General features: G+C 38.8%; 1 non-coding gene across 1 annotated transcript; it reads left to right on the top strand.

The window, feature by feature from the left end:
• Nucleotides 1–9,833: 9,833 nt before the first annotated feature.
• On the top strand, nt 9,834–9,940 carry LOC141625692 (small nucleolar RNA R71). Its single transcript, XR_012535459.1, has one exon. It is a non-coding gene; the product is annotated as a small nucleolar RNA R71 (small nucleolar RNA).

Here is a 9,940-nt window from a genome sequence, read left to right as displayed (position 1 = left end):
ACTAATTCAATTATCGTGGCCTATACTAGTCTTAACCCGGTCGGTGAAAATCCTAGTTTGCAAGACTAATTAACCAATTCTGATCAGTAATTAATTAACTAGATGTAAGACAATAATTGAACAACAATCAAAAGCAATTTAACAATCAATTTATTAATTAACCCTTTTCTAACAACCTAAATCCCCTTTCACCCTAGATTATGAAATTAGCTACTCATACTTATAATAATAACAACAATAACGATATAAGAAAGCATAATTAAGAATATAATAAGATGAATACTAATAAAGCAATTGTATAAATTAGAACTTGAATTAATAACAACTAAAAAAAAATTAACAAAGTACCTTAATTAAAGAATAACAGATCCAAAGCAATACTAATGTAAACTAATCTAAGAGTATTCTAAGAGAGTTTTTATAGAAGCTATGCGTAACTAGGTAAAAATAAGACATAAATAAACATAGGGTACGAATTGGGTATTTATAGTAAAACATAACCGACTTAATGAAATTGCGGAAAATTCAGGAAACTAGTGTGTACTCGATCGAGCCTATGTGCACTCGATCGAGCCCGCTTGTAATTGATCGAGTATTCTTCTTTCTCAGCTCTTTTCTTCGTGTTGTCTTCTTCACTTCTCTTCCTTTATTCTTCTATATTCTCGTGCCATGCTTCGTGTATTCCTTCATGCTCACTCTGCGGTGCTCATTTCATTCCTTTGCTCCTCAAGTGCATCATTGCTGCATTAAACACCAAATAGCGGAAGTATCGACATTCTAACATAAAAGGCATGGAAATAATATAATTTAACACGAAAACCGTATTAAAGTAATTAAGAGGAGGCACAAATATGTATATAATTATGACTCATCAAACTCCCCCAAACCATCTCTTTGCTTGTCCTTAAGCAAAGCATCACACATTATATAGGGCAATCATACAAATGACAAACAAATAACTCAGAGCTAATGTTTAATGTATACAAATCCCAAGCTATCCATATCTGTAACAAAGGAATGACCAAAGTGTACCAATAAAACAAATTCAAAGGTACGGGCAATAGAAAACGTAGCTCAAGTCTCATGTCACCATACTATATACAAATGCCAAATACTTTTCGATCTTGCAAGACAAATTACTCGGATTCTCGCGGATTCACTCATATGTATGGGTGATTTATATGTGAAGATAGAAAGAAGTGGAAACACTCACTCGACTTATGAAACATGCATGCAATCTAATGTGATAGAGATTTCCCCAACTAGTATGCATCCAATATGTAGACAAAAGTACATGTATCAAGGACAATAAGGGTGGCAAATGGGTTAAGGTGATAGAAATGGTTTGTACCAAAGCACGTTATGGATATGTGGAGCTAAGACGGTAGTAGCAGCGCTAAATCAAAACCAAAACCAAATCTATGATAACAAATGAACCCAAGTTAGAGAAATAATCTTAACTTTACAACACATGAGAGCAATGAAGTATTCTCCAAATATGCATTAGACTCTAATGACTATCCTTTTGATCCTTGACAAAACCAAATGAAGCAATCAATTTTCTTTTCAATTCTCTTCTTTTTTTTTCTTTTTTTTTTCTTTTTTTTTTCTTTTTTTTCTCTTTTGCTTGATATATTTTTTCTTCTTTTTCCAACACAAGGATACAACACAATTTCTAAAAAGTACTTTGCCATACCCACATGACGATAAGTCCCAACCCAACCATAATAGCAAAATAGACATGATAAACAAGCAACTGCGATTGCCCCGATAAAAGTAGGCAAATTCTTGGATTGTAGATCATAGGATGTGATTTAAAGTCGGCTACAAGGGTTCAAACGAGCTAAATAAAAGGTAATGTAAGGCTTATTTGAACGGTAAGAACCGCCTATCCACATGTACTTAGTCAAATGAAAGCAATCAAAGTATCAAGAAATCAATGTCACACTTATACAGTTTAATATTACATATTCCACAAGGAGAAACCACACTTAAGCCTATTTGACAATGAGACCAGTTTATTGATGTTCCTGGCCTAGGAAGCTCTATAGACTTCAGAATTTTAGTAGTTTACCAGCATAATTTTGTCGAATCTAATTAGCATAAGGCATGTCAATACGGTTAAGACTCGAGTTATGAGCTTTGTTTTCATGAATAACGGGTCAAAACAATGTACATGGACAACTAAATGGGATTCAAATACAAAAACAATGCAATTTAACATCATTGTTATTAAATTCACCAAGACTCACTTAAAACAAAGGAAAAACATGTTTTTGTATTTTGAATTTTTTAAATTTTTATGGGGTTTTTTTTATATAAATGCACACAACAATAAGTAAATCACACAACAAAATTAAACTCCTCCCCCAAACATAAATATCACAGTGTCCTCATTGTGACGCCTACAGCCTAGCAATCACACAAAATTTTCAAGCAACCTAAAGGACACATCTAACAAAAGGAACTGAAAAGAAATCGAGATAATACAACAAAAGTAGGTACAAGGAAAGAGAATACCGGGTAAGAGCGTAGGAGTTTCCCCAAACCAGCTGCAAAAATAGGGGAACATAACCAACCGCGCAATTCCATCATCATCTGGCTACATTTTATACCCAAAGAGCAAGGGTACTCGATCGAGCCTGGCAGCACTCGATCGAGTATCCATCTGGCGAGCAAATGTCCTGCATTTTAAGATAAATGTCATGCAAAGCATAATCAATAAAACTTAAAGCGCGCAATAGTAAATCAAAAATTAGCGCATGAAGGGTAAACAAAATTTTGTTGGAAAAAAAAACAAGAAAAAACCCTAGAGAGATGAACCCTACGCAGTCATTAATTTCTTCGACTAGGGCATTAATTTCTGCTTGAATTTCAACATTATGGCACGTAATTCTTCAAGTAAAACGAAATCAAAGCATGCTAGGAGGATGCCTGTGTTGAAATCTGCTGGAAAACATGTGAAACAACAACAGAATGCAAAGCAACGTGGACCTACTGAGGATGAAGTTGTGAAAACGAAGAGCATGCAGGAAGTGAATGGTGTCCCTGGGCTTAAGTTTGACGATGATTTAGAGGTGACAGATGTTACTGACATGCCTGAAGTGGTTGAAGTTGACACCACTCAAGATGATTTGGAAAAGGAGAATTCCCTGTGGATTACTCAACGTGGAAAGAAAAAAGTTATTCATGATGATGAGGAGGATACTGATGAAGGTCTCCTTCAATTCTCTAAAGAGGATACACAGGATGAGGTAGAGTATTGGAATAATGCCATTTATTGTTTTGTGTTAGGTGCAAACCCTCCATGGGAGATATTGAATGGCTTCCTTAGACGTATTTGGTCTAAACATAATATTTATAAAGTGTCCTTCATGCCAAATGGAATAGTTTTGGTACGTTTTAAGGAAGCTACAGATAAGGAGGCAGTCTTGAATGCAGGGCACTTCATGTTTGATAACAAACCTCTTATTGTAAGAGCTTGGACTGCTGAAGTGGAATTAACTAAAGGGAACATTAAGGATGTACCTGCATGGATTCGCATCCATGAGTTGCCGCTAAGATTTTGGGGCAAATGCTTGCCTGCCATTGCAGGATTGGTGGGTGCATATCAGAAGTCTGACCAGGCCACAATGGATAAAACTCGTCTGGGATATGCCAGAGTAATGGTTGAACTGACAGTGGGCAACAAGTTTCCATCCAAGATCAGATTTAAAGATGAGAATGGTAACATTGTGGCCCTTAGTGTGGAGTATGAGTGGAAGCCTTCAGTTTGTACTAAGTGCAAGGGGATAGGGCATGAGATTTCTAACTGTCGAAAAGACATGAAACCACAGAAAAAGCCAGTACAGACAGTTCAGGTTTGGAGACCAGTGAAAATAGGAGGAAGTGTAAGCACTTCAAATAAGAGCACTAAACTCAATCTTATGGTTACTCAGCAACCAGTTAATGGAGAGAGTGCTAGTACTTCTCTAGTTACCCCTGACACATCTTATAGAGAAGCTACAGAGGGTCCAGTCACACCAAAGGTGGGTATTGGACAAATTGGTGACCCTAATTCTCCCAAAATAAATGCATAATATCGGTTTTTTGAATGTGCGAGGTCTCAATAGTGTAAATAAACAGAATAATGTGAAATGGTTTTTGCATAATAAAGGTATTGGTCTTTTTGGCCTACTAGAAACTAAAATTAATCCTAATAAAACACAAAGTGTGTCTGCTAGTATGCTTGATGGATGGAGTGTGACTACTAATGCTTCTTATCACAAAGGTGGTAGGGTTTGGCTGTTGTGGAAGGCTGAGTTATTTGATGTCTTTATTCTACAGTATGATGCTCAGTTTGTGCATGCTCTTGTTACTGAGAGATGTTCCCAGGAACATTTCTATATTACTCTCGTCTATGCTTTTAATGATGGTTTGGAGAGGAGAGACTTATGGAAGAAGCTGATACTTATTCATGGTGCTGTTACTGGACCTTGGGTGGTTGCAGGTGATTTAACACAGTCATTACCCTTATAGAGAGACTTGGAGGTAATACAAAATAGAGTGATATGGATGAATTTATTGACTGTCTGGCAACTTGTGAACTGACTGATATCCACACTACTGGTGCGTTCTATACATGGACCAACAAACAGGAGGCACGGACGAGGGTTTACAGTAGACTTGACAGGTTCTTGATTAACCAGGATTGGCTTCAACGTTTTCCTAATTTGACTGCTCATTTCCATCCTGCTGGCTACTTTGATCACTGCCCTTGTGTAGTGAGTGATAGCCGCTTGTCTGTCACTAGGAAAACTAACTTCAAATATTTTAATATGTGGAGTAAGGCCTCATCTTTCCTAACTACAGTCCAAGAGGAGTGGCAAAAGATTTATGAAGGGTATCCCATGTACTGTATCACTAGGAAACTGAAAGCTTTGAAGGGGAGACTTAAAGCTTTGAATAAGGAATGCTTTTCAGATGTAGAGAATGCTGCAATTCTTGCTGAACAGTCAGTGTTGAAAATTCAGGAGGATTTGATGGATGACCCCCTTAATGCTGAACTTATCCAGGAGGAGATCAAAGCTCTGAAATCTTTTAAGGTACTCAATGATGCAAGGAAAAGTTACCTTAAACAGAAGGCTAAAACACAATGGTTGGAGGATGGTGATGCTAACTCTGCCTATTTTCATGGGGCCATTAAGAAGAGATGCTCTATTAACAAAGTGACTCAGATAGAAGATCATCAAGGTAATCTCTGTACCACCAGTCAGAGCATTCAGGATGCTTTCCTAAACTACAATCAGGAACTGCTAGGAACTTCAAAGACTACTGATAAAGTTAGACAGCAAGTGATTAATACTGGCAAATGTTGCACTGAGGTCCATAAGGAGATACTGAATAAGCCAGTCACCACAAAGGAGATTAAAGAAGCTTTCTTCCAGGTACCTATTGACAAATCACCAGGTCCTGATGGATACACTAGAGGATTCTTCAAGGATAGCTGGGATATTGTGGGAAATGATGTTTGCTATGCTATTCAAGACTTGTTTTCTCATGGTAAGCTTCTTAAGCAGATAAATGCCACCACTATCACACTTATTCCTAAATGTGAGAGACCTACATCTGTGAAACAGTTCAGACCCATAGCTTGTTGTAACCTGATATACAAAGTCATTTCCAAATTGCTATGCAATAGGCTATCTATGGTGCTACCAGATCTTGTTAGTGAGAACCAGGGAGCATTCATCAAAGGAAGATCCATTATTGAGAATATCCTGATATGCCAGGACTTAGTCAAAATGTATAATAGACAAGCAGTGTCACCAAGATGCTTGTTCAAAATTGACCTCCAGAAGGCCTATGACACTGTTGAGTGGGGTTTTGTAGCTCAGTTATTGGAAGGCATGGGGTTCCCAGATAATTTTTCCCAAAAAGTCATGACCTGCATTCAATCCACATCCTACTCTCTGAATTTAAATGGAAGTTGCTTTGGTTTCTTTCAAGGTAAGCGAGGCCTAAGACAGGGTGACCCCATTTCCCCCCTTATATTTGCCTTGTGTATGGAGTATTTAACCAGAATGTTACATTATGCTACTGATAGATGGCCTTTCCAGTACCATCCTCTCTGCAAGAGTATCAAGTTGAACCATCTAATGTTTGCAGATGACTTGTTGATGTTTTGTAAGGGTAATGTCCAATCCATAATGTTGCTGATGAGAGCTTTTTCTTCTTTCTCAAAAGCCTCTGGTCTCACCATGAATAGCTCCAAGTCTGAGGTATACTACAGTGGAGTCTCTCAAACTGTTAAGGACGATATAAGACAAATCACTAGTTTTAGTGAAGGTGCTATGCCTTTTAGATATCTGGGAGTGCCTGTTCAAGCTACCAGATTGACCAAAAGTGAGTGCAATGTCCTGGTGGAGAAGATGGTTAACAAGATTCGTAGCTTGGGTGCCAAGAAGTTGTCATATGCGGCGGGCTTGTATTGATAAACTCATCTGAATACACTACATAACTATTGGTCAGGTATCTTCCTTATCCCAAAATGTGTTGTAAAACGCATTGAGGCGCTTGCGAGAATCATCTATGGGATGGGACAGCTGATTTCCATAGAGTACCATCAGTGGGTTGGGATAGGGTAACTTTACCTAAAGAAGAAGGGGATTGGGAATTAAAAGAACGGTCACCTGAACATGGCTTCGTTGCAAAATTGGCGATCTGGTTATATTGCAAAGCTGATAGGCTTTGGATTAGGTGGGTTAATCAGGTCCATCTCAAGGGAAAGAATTGGCATGACTATGTTCCCCCTGCTGATGTGGCTTGGTCTTGGAAAAATATTTGCAAAGTAAAAGAATTGGTCAAGAATGCTTATGTAGAGGATCAATGGATGCCTGATGCTCAAGGGTTCACTATCAGAAATTGCTATGAATGGCTAAGGCATAGAGCTGGTCCTCGAACCTGGCACCTGCTTTGTATGGAACACCTGGAATGTCCCTAAACACTCCTTCATTACCTGGGTGTCCATGAATAATGGTCTTAACACCCGTGCTAAACTTGCATCTTTTTGGTTCTGTCACGAGCATCATTGCTGCATTTGTGAAAACTCAGATGAAACTCAAGCTCATCTGTTCTTTCAATGTGAATACAGTCAAAGAGTCCTGCAGGCAGTTGAGAAATGGTGTGGGTTCAGTGTTGATGTAACTATGGCAGTTTTGGCATCACCTGGTAATAAAATGAAAGGCTTGAAGCAGCTGGTGCATTGTCAGCTCTGGGTTTCCTGTCACTATCATATCTGGTTGGAAAGAAACAGTGCAAGATTGCATGCAGTGGTCACGTCCCCTACTAAACTTGTTGAAAGGATAGTTGCAGAAGCTAAGACGAGAATTATGAGTAAGGTTTGCAAGTCCAAAATTGCGCAGGATAGTGTGTGGTTAAGGAAATGGGGTTGTTTAGTAACATGAGTGTATTTTAGACTTCCTTTTTTTGTTCCTTGGAACAAATCCTTGTATATCCTTTTGATTTTTTTATATATTCTTACATTTCACCAAAAAAAAATTAGCGCATGTGCTACACAAAGACATAAGTAGCACCAATAAATAGTCCAAGCAAAAAAAATAAGCAATGAATAAAGTTCTGGCTCATCAAACTCAAAGTCTAATGTAAAATATGAGCAAGTATGTTCATCGCTCTTCAAATCATCATCATTTGAAAGGAGATAGGTCACTTCATCCATCATAGGAGCTGCATCAAAAACTTTGACGGGCTCCTCTTTGAAAATCTCGGCCTCCAAGGCATCCAACTCGGCTTCTATGTCAACATCATCATCAAAGCTATAAACTGGCTCAGGATGAGGCTCATCTCCATAAGTCAACTTCTCTATTTCATCCACTTCCTTGCTTCATGGTCCTGACGTAGCAGCAGGGGCGTCTGACTGATTCCTGTCAAAACACAAAGTAAAGGAATCATGAATAGCTGGATCAACAACATTAAGCATATAACATGGAGCTACTGATTGGGAACGTTTTAAAGAATTATAAATAACAAATTTAATAATGTCATCCCCAACTCTTAGTGTCAAACTGCCATCCCTAACATCTATGAGTGCTCCTGCAGTGTGAAGGAACGGTCTACCTAGAATAATAGGGACTTGAGAGTCCACAGCCATTTCCATAACGATAAAGTCAACTGGAATGAAATACTTCCCTACTCTAAGTGGCACATCCTCTAAGACACCAATAGGCTTCTTTAAAGATCTATCAGCCATTTGCAAGGTCATATTAGTGACACGTAGTTGACTCATATTTAACTTTTTGCATATGGAGTATGGCATGACACTAACACTAGCTCCTAAATCGCAATGGGCTTTATCAATAGCTATACTACCAATATGATAAGGAATAGAAAAACTCCCTGGATCCTTGAGCTTTGGTGGTGAGTTAGCTTGTAATGCGGCCGCGCACTCTTGAGTGAATGCCACCGTCTCAACTTCATCAAAAGACCGCTTCTTTGACAAGATCTCTTTCAAAAATTTAGCATATGCTGGCACTTGAGTTACTAATTCAGTAAATGGCATACTCACTTGAAGATTCTTCACTACCTCCATAAACCTCCCGAATTATTGTTCAAGCTTAGACTTTTGCAATCTTTGAGGAAAAGGTAGTTGAATTTTAATTGGTTCGGCTTCTTTTGCTTTAGAAGTAGCTTTGGAAACATTATCGTCAGTTCCAGGGTGTACTCAATCGAGTCCAATAGTCACTTGATCAAAGATCCTATTCTCTTTCAATGTCGTAGCTGAAACAAGCGAAAAATCATGCTCGGGGGGGGGGGGGGGGGCCTCGATCGAACCCATGTTGTACTCGATCGAGCATAGGTGGTACTCGATCGAGCCCGTACTTAATCGATCGAGGAACCAAGATGTTCATCATTTTTTCACTTTTCTTCTTATCTCGTGTTTGATCCTTGCTTAATTCTTTCTCGTCATCGCTTAGCTCCAAATTATCCAATCCCTTAGGATGGATGTAATGAACTTCCTCTTCTTCAATGGGTACATCCGGACTTTGATAAGTGGTACCGCTCCTCAAAGAAATAGCATTAAGTTGCTCATGTTCTTGTTTACCTTGAGGAGGAAGATTGCCGGACTGTTCTGAAGGATTTTTAGCCGCCATTTGAGCAACTTGAGTATCCAACATCTTGTTGTGAGCTATTAGTTCGGAAATCTTAGCCGTTTGCTTTTGTTAAATCATCAAACTTTGTTGCAAAAGAGCCTTCATCTCTGCTATCTCATTACATGGAGCTTGAGGAGGAGGTTGCTTCTGTTGAAAACCTCCTCGATTTTGCCGAAAAAAATTCTCTTGTGGTTGATTACCATGATTTGGAGGAATGATATAAGCATTCTGCGGCGGGGTTTGAGCAAACACAGTCTGACTTCTTTTAGGGAGGAAGTTAAAATATGGAGTACCTTGCTTGAAAGACTGGAAAGCATGAACTTGTTCAATGGTACTCATACACTTGGCCGCAGTGTGGCCATCAATCCCACATCTCTCGCAGGACACCTCATATTGAATCATATGAATCGTTTCTTGCTTATTAACCAAAGACTGAGATGCCTTTAATTCAGCTATTTAAGCCGTTAAGGCCTCCAGCTATGCCGTAATAACATTGTCTGATCCACTTCCTCTTTTACTACCTCTGGGGTTACCATACTCAGCAGTGTGAGTAGCTATCTGATCAATCAACTTCCAAGCATTACCGTCATTAGTATTATCCTAGAATCTCCCATTGACAACGGAATCAAGCAAAGTTCTGTGATCATCATACAATCCGTTGTGATGCAAATTAACCAAATCTGGAAGCCATGATGAGGGACGGATCGAACTAGCCTTTTGAAACGAACCCAGGCCTCATTAAAGTCTTCGGTAAGACCTTGTTTAAAACTCGTGATTTGGCTTCTAAGAGC

The sequence above is a fragment of the Silene latifolia genome, chromosome X, assembly GCF_048544455.1.
Source record: "Silene latifolia isolate original U9 population chromosome X, ASM4854445v1, whole genome shotgun sequence".
NCBI classification, from domain to species: domain Eukaryota; kingdom Viridiplantae; phylum Streptophyta; class Magnoliopsida; order Caryophyllales; family Caryophyllaceae; genus Silene; species Silene latifolia.
This window is presented reverse-complemented; position numbering and strand designations above follow the sequence as displayed.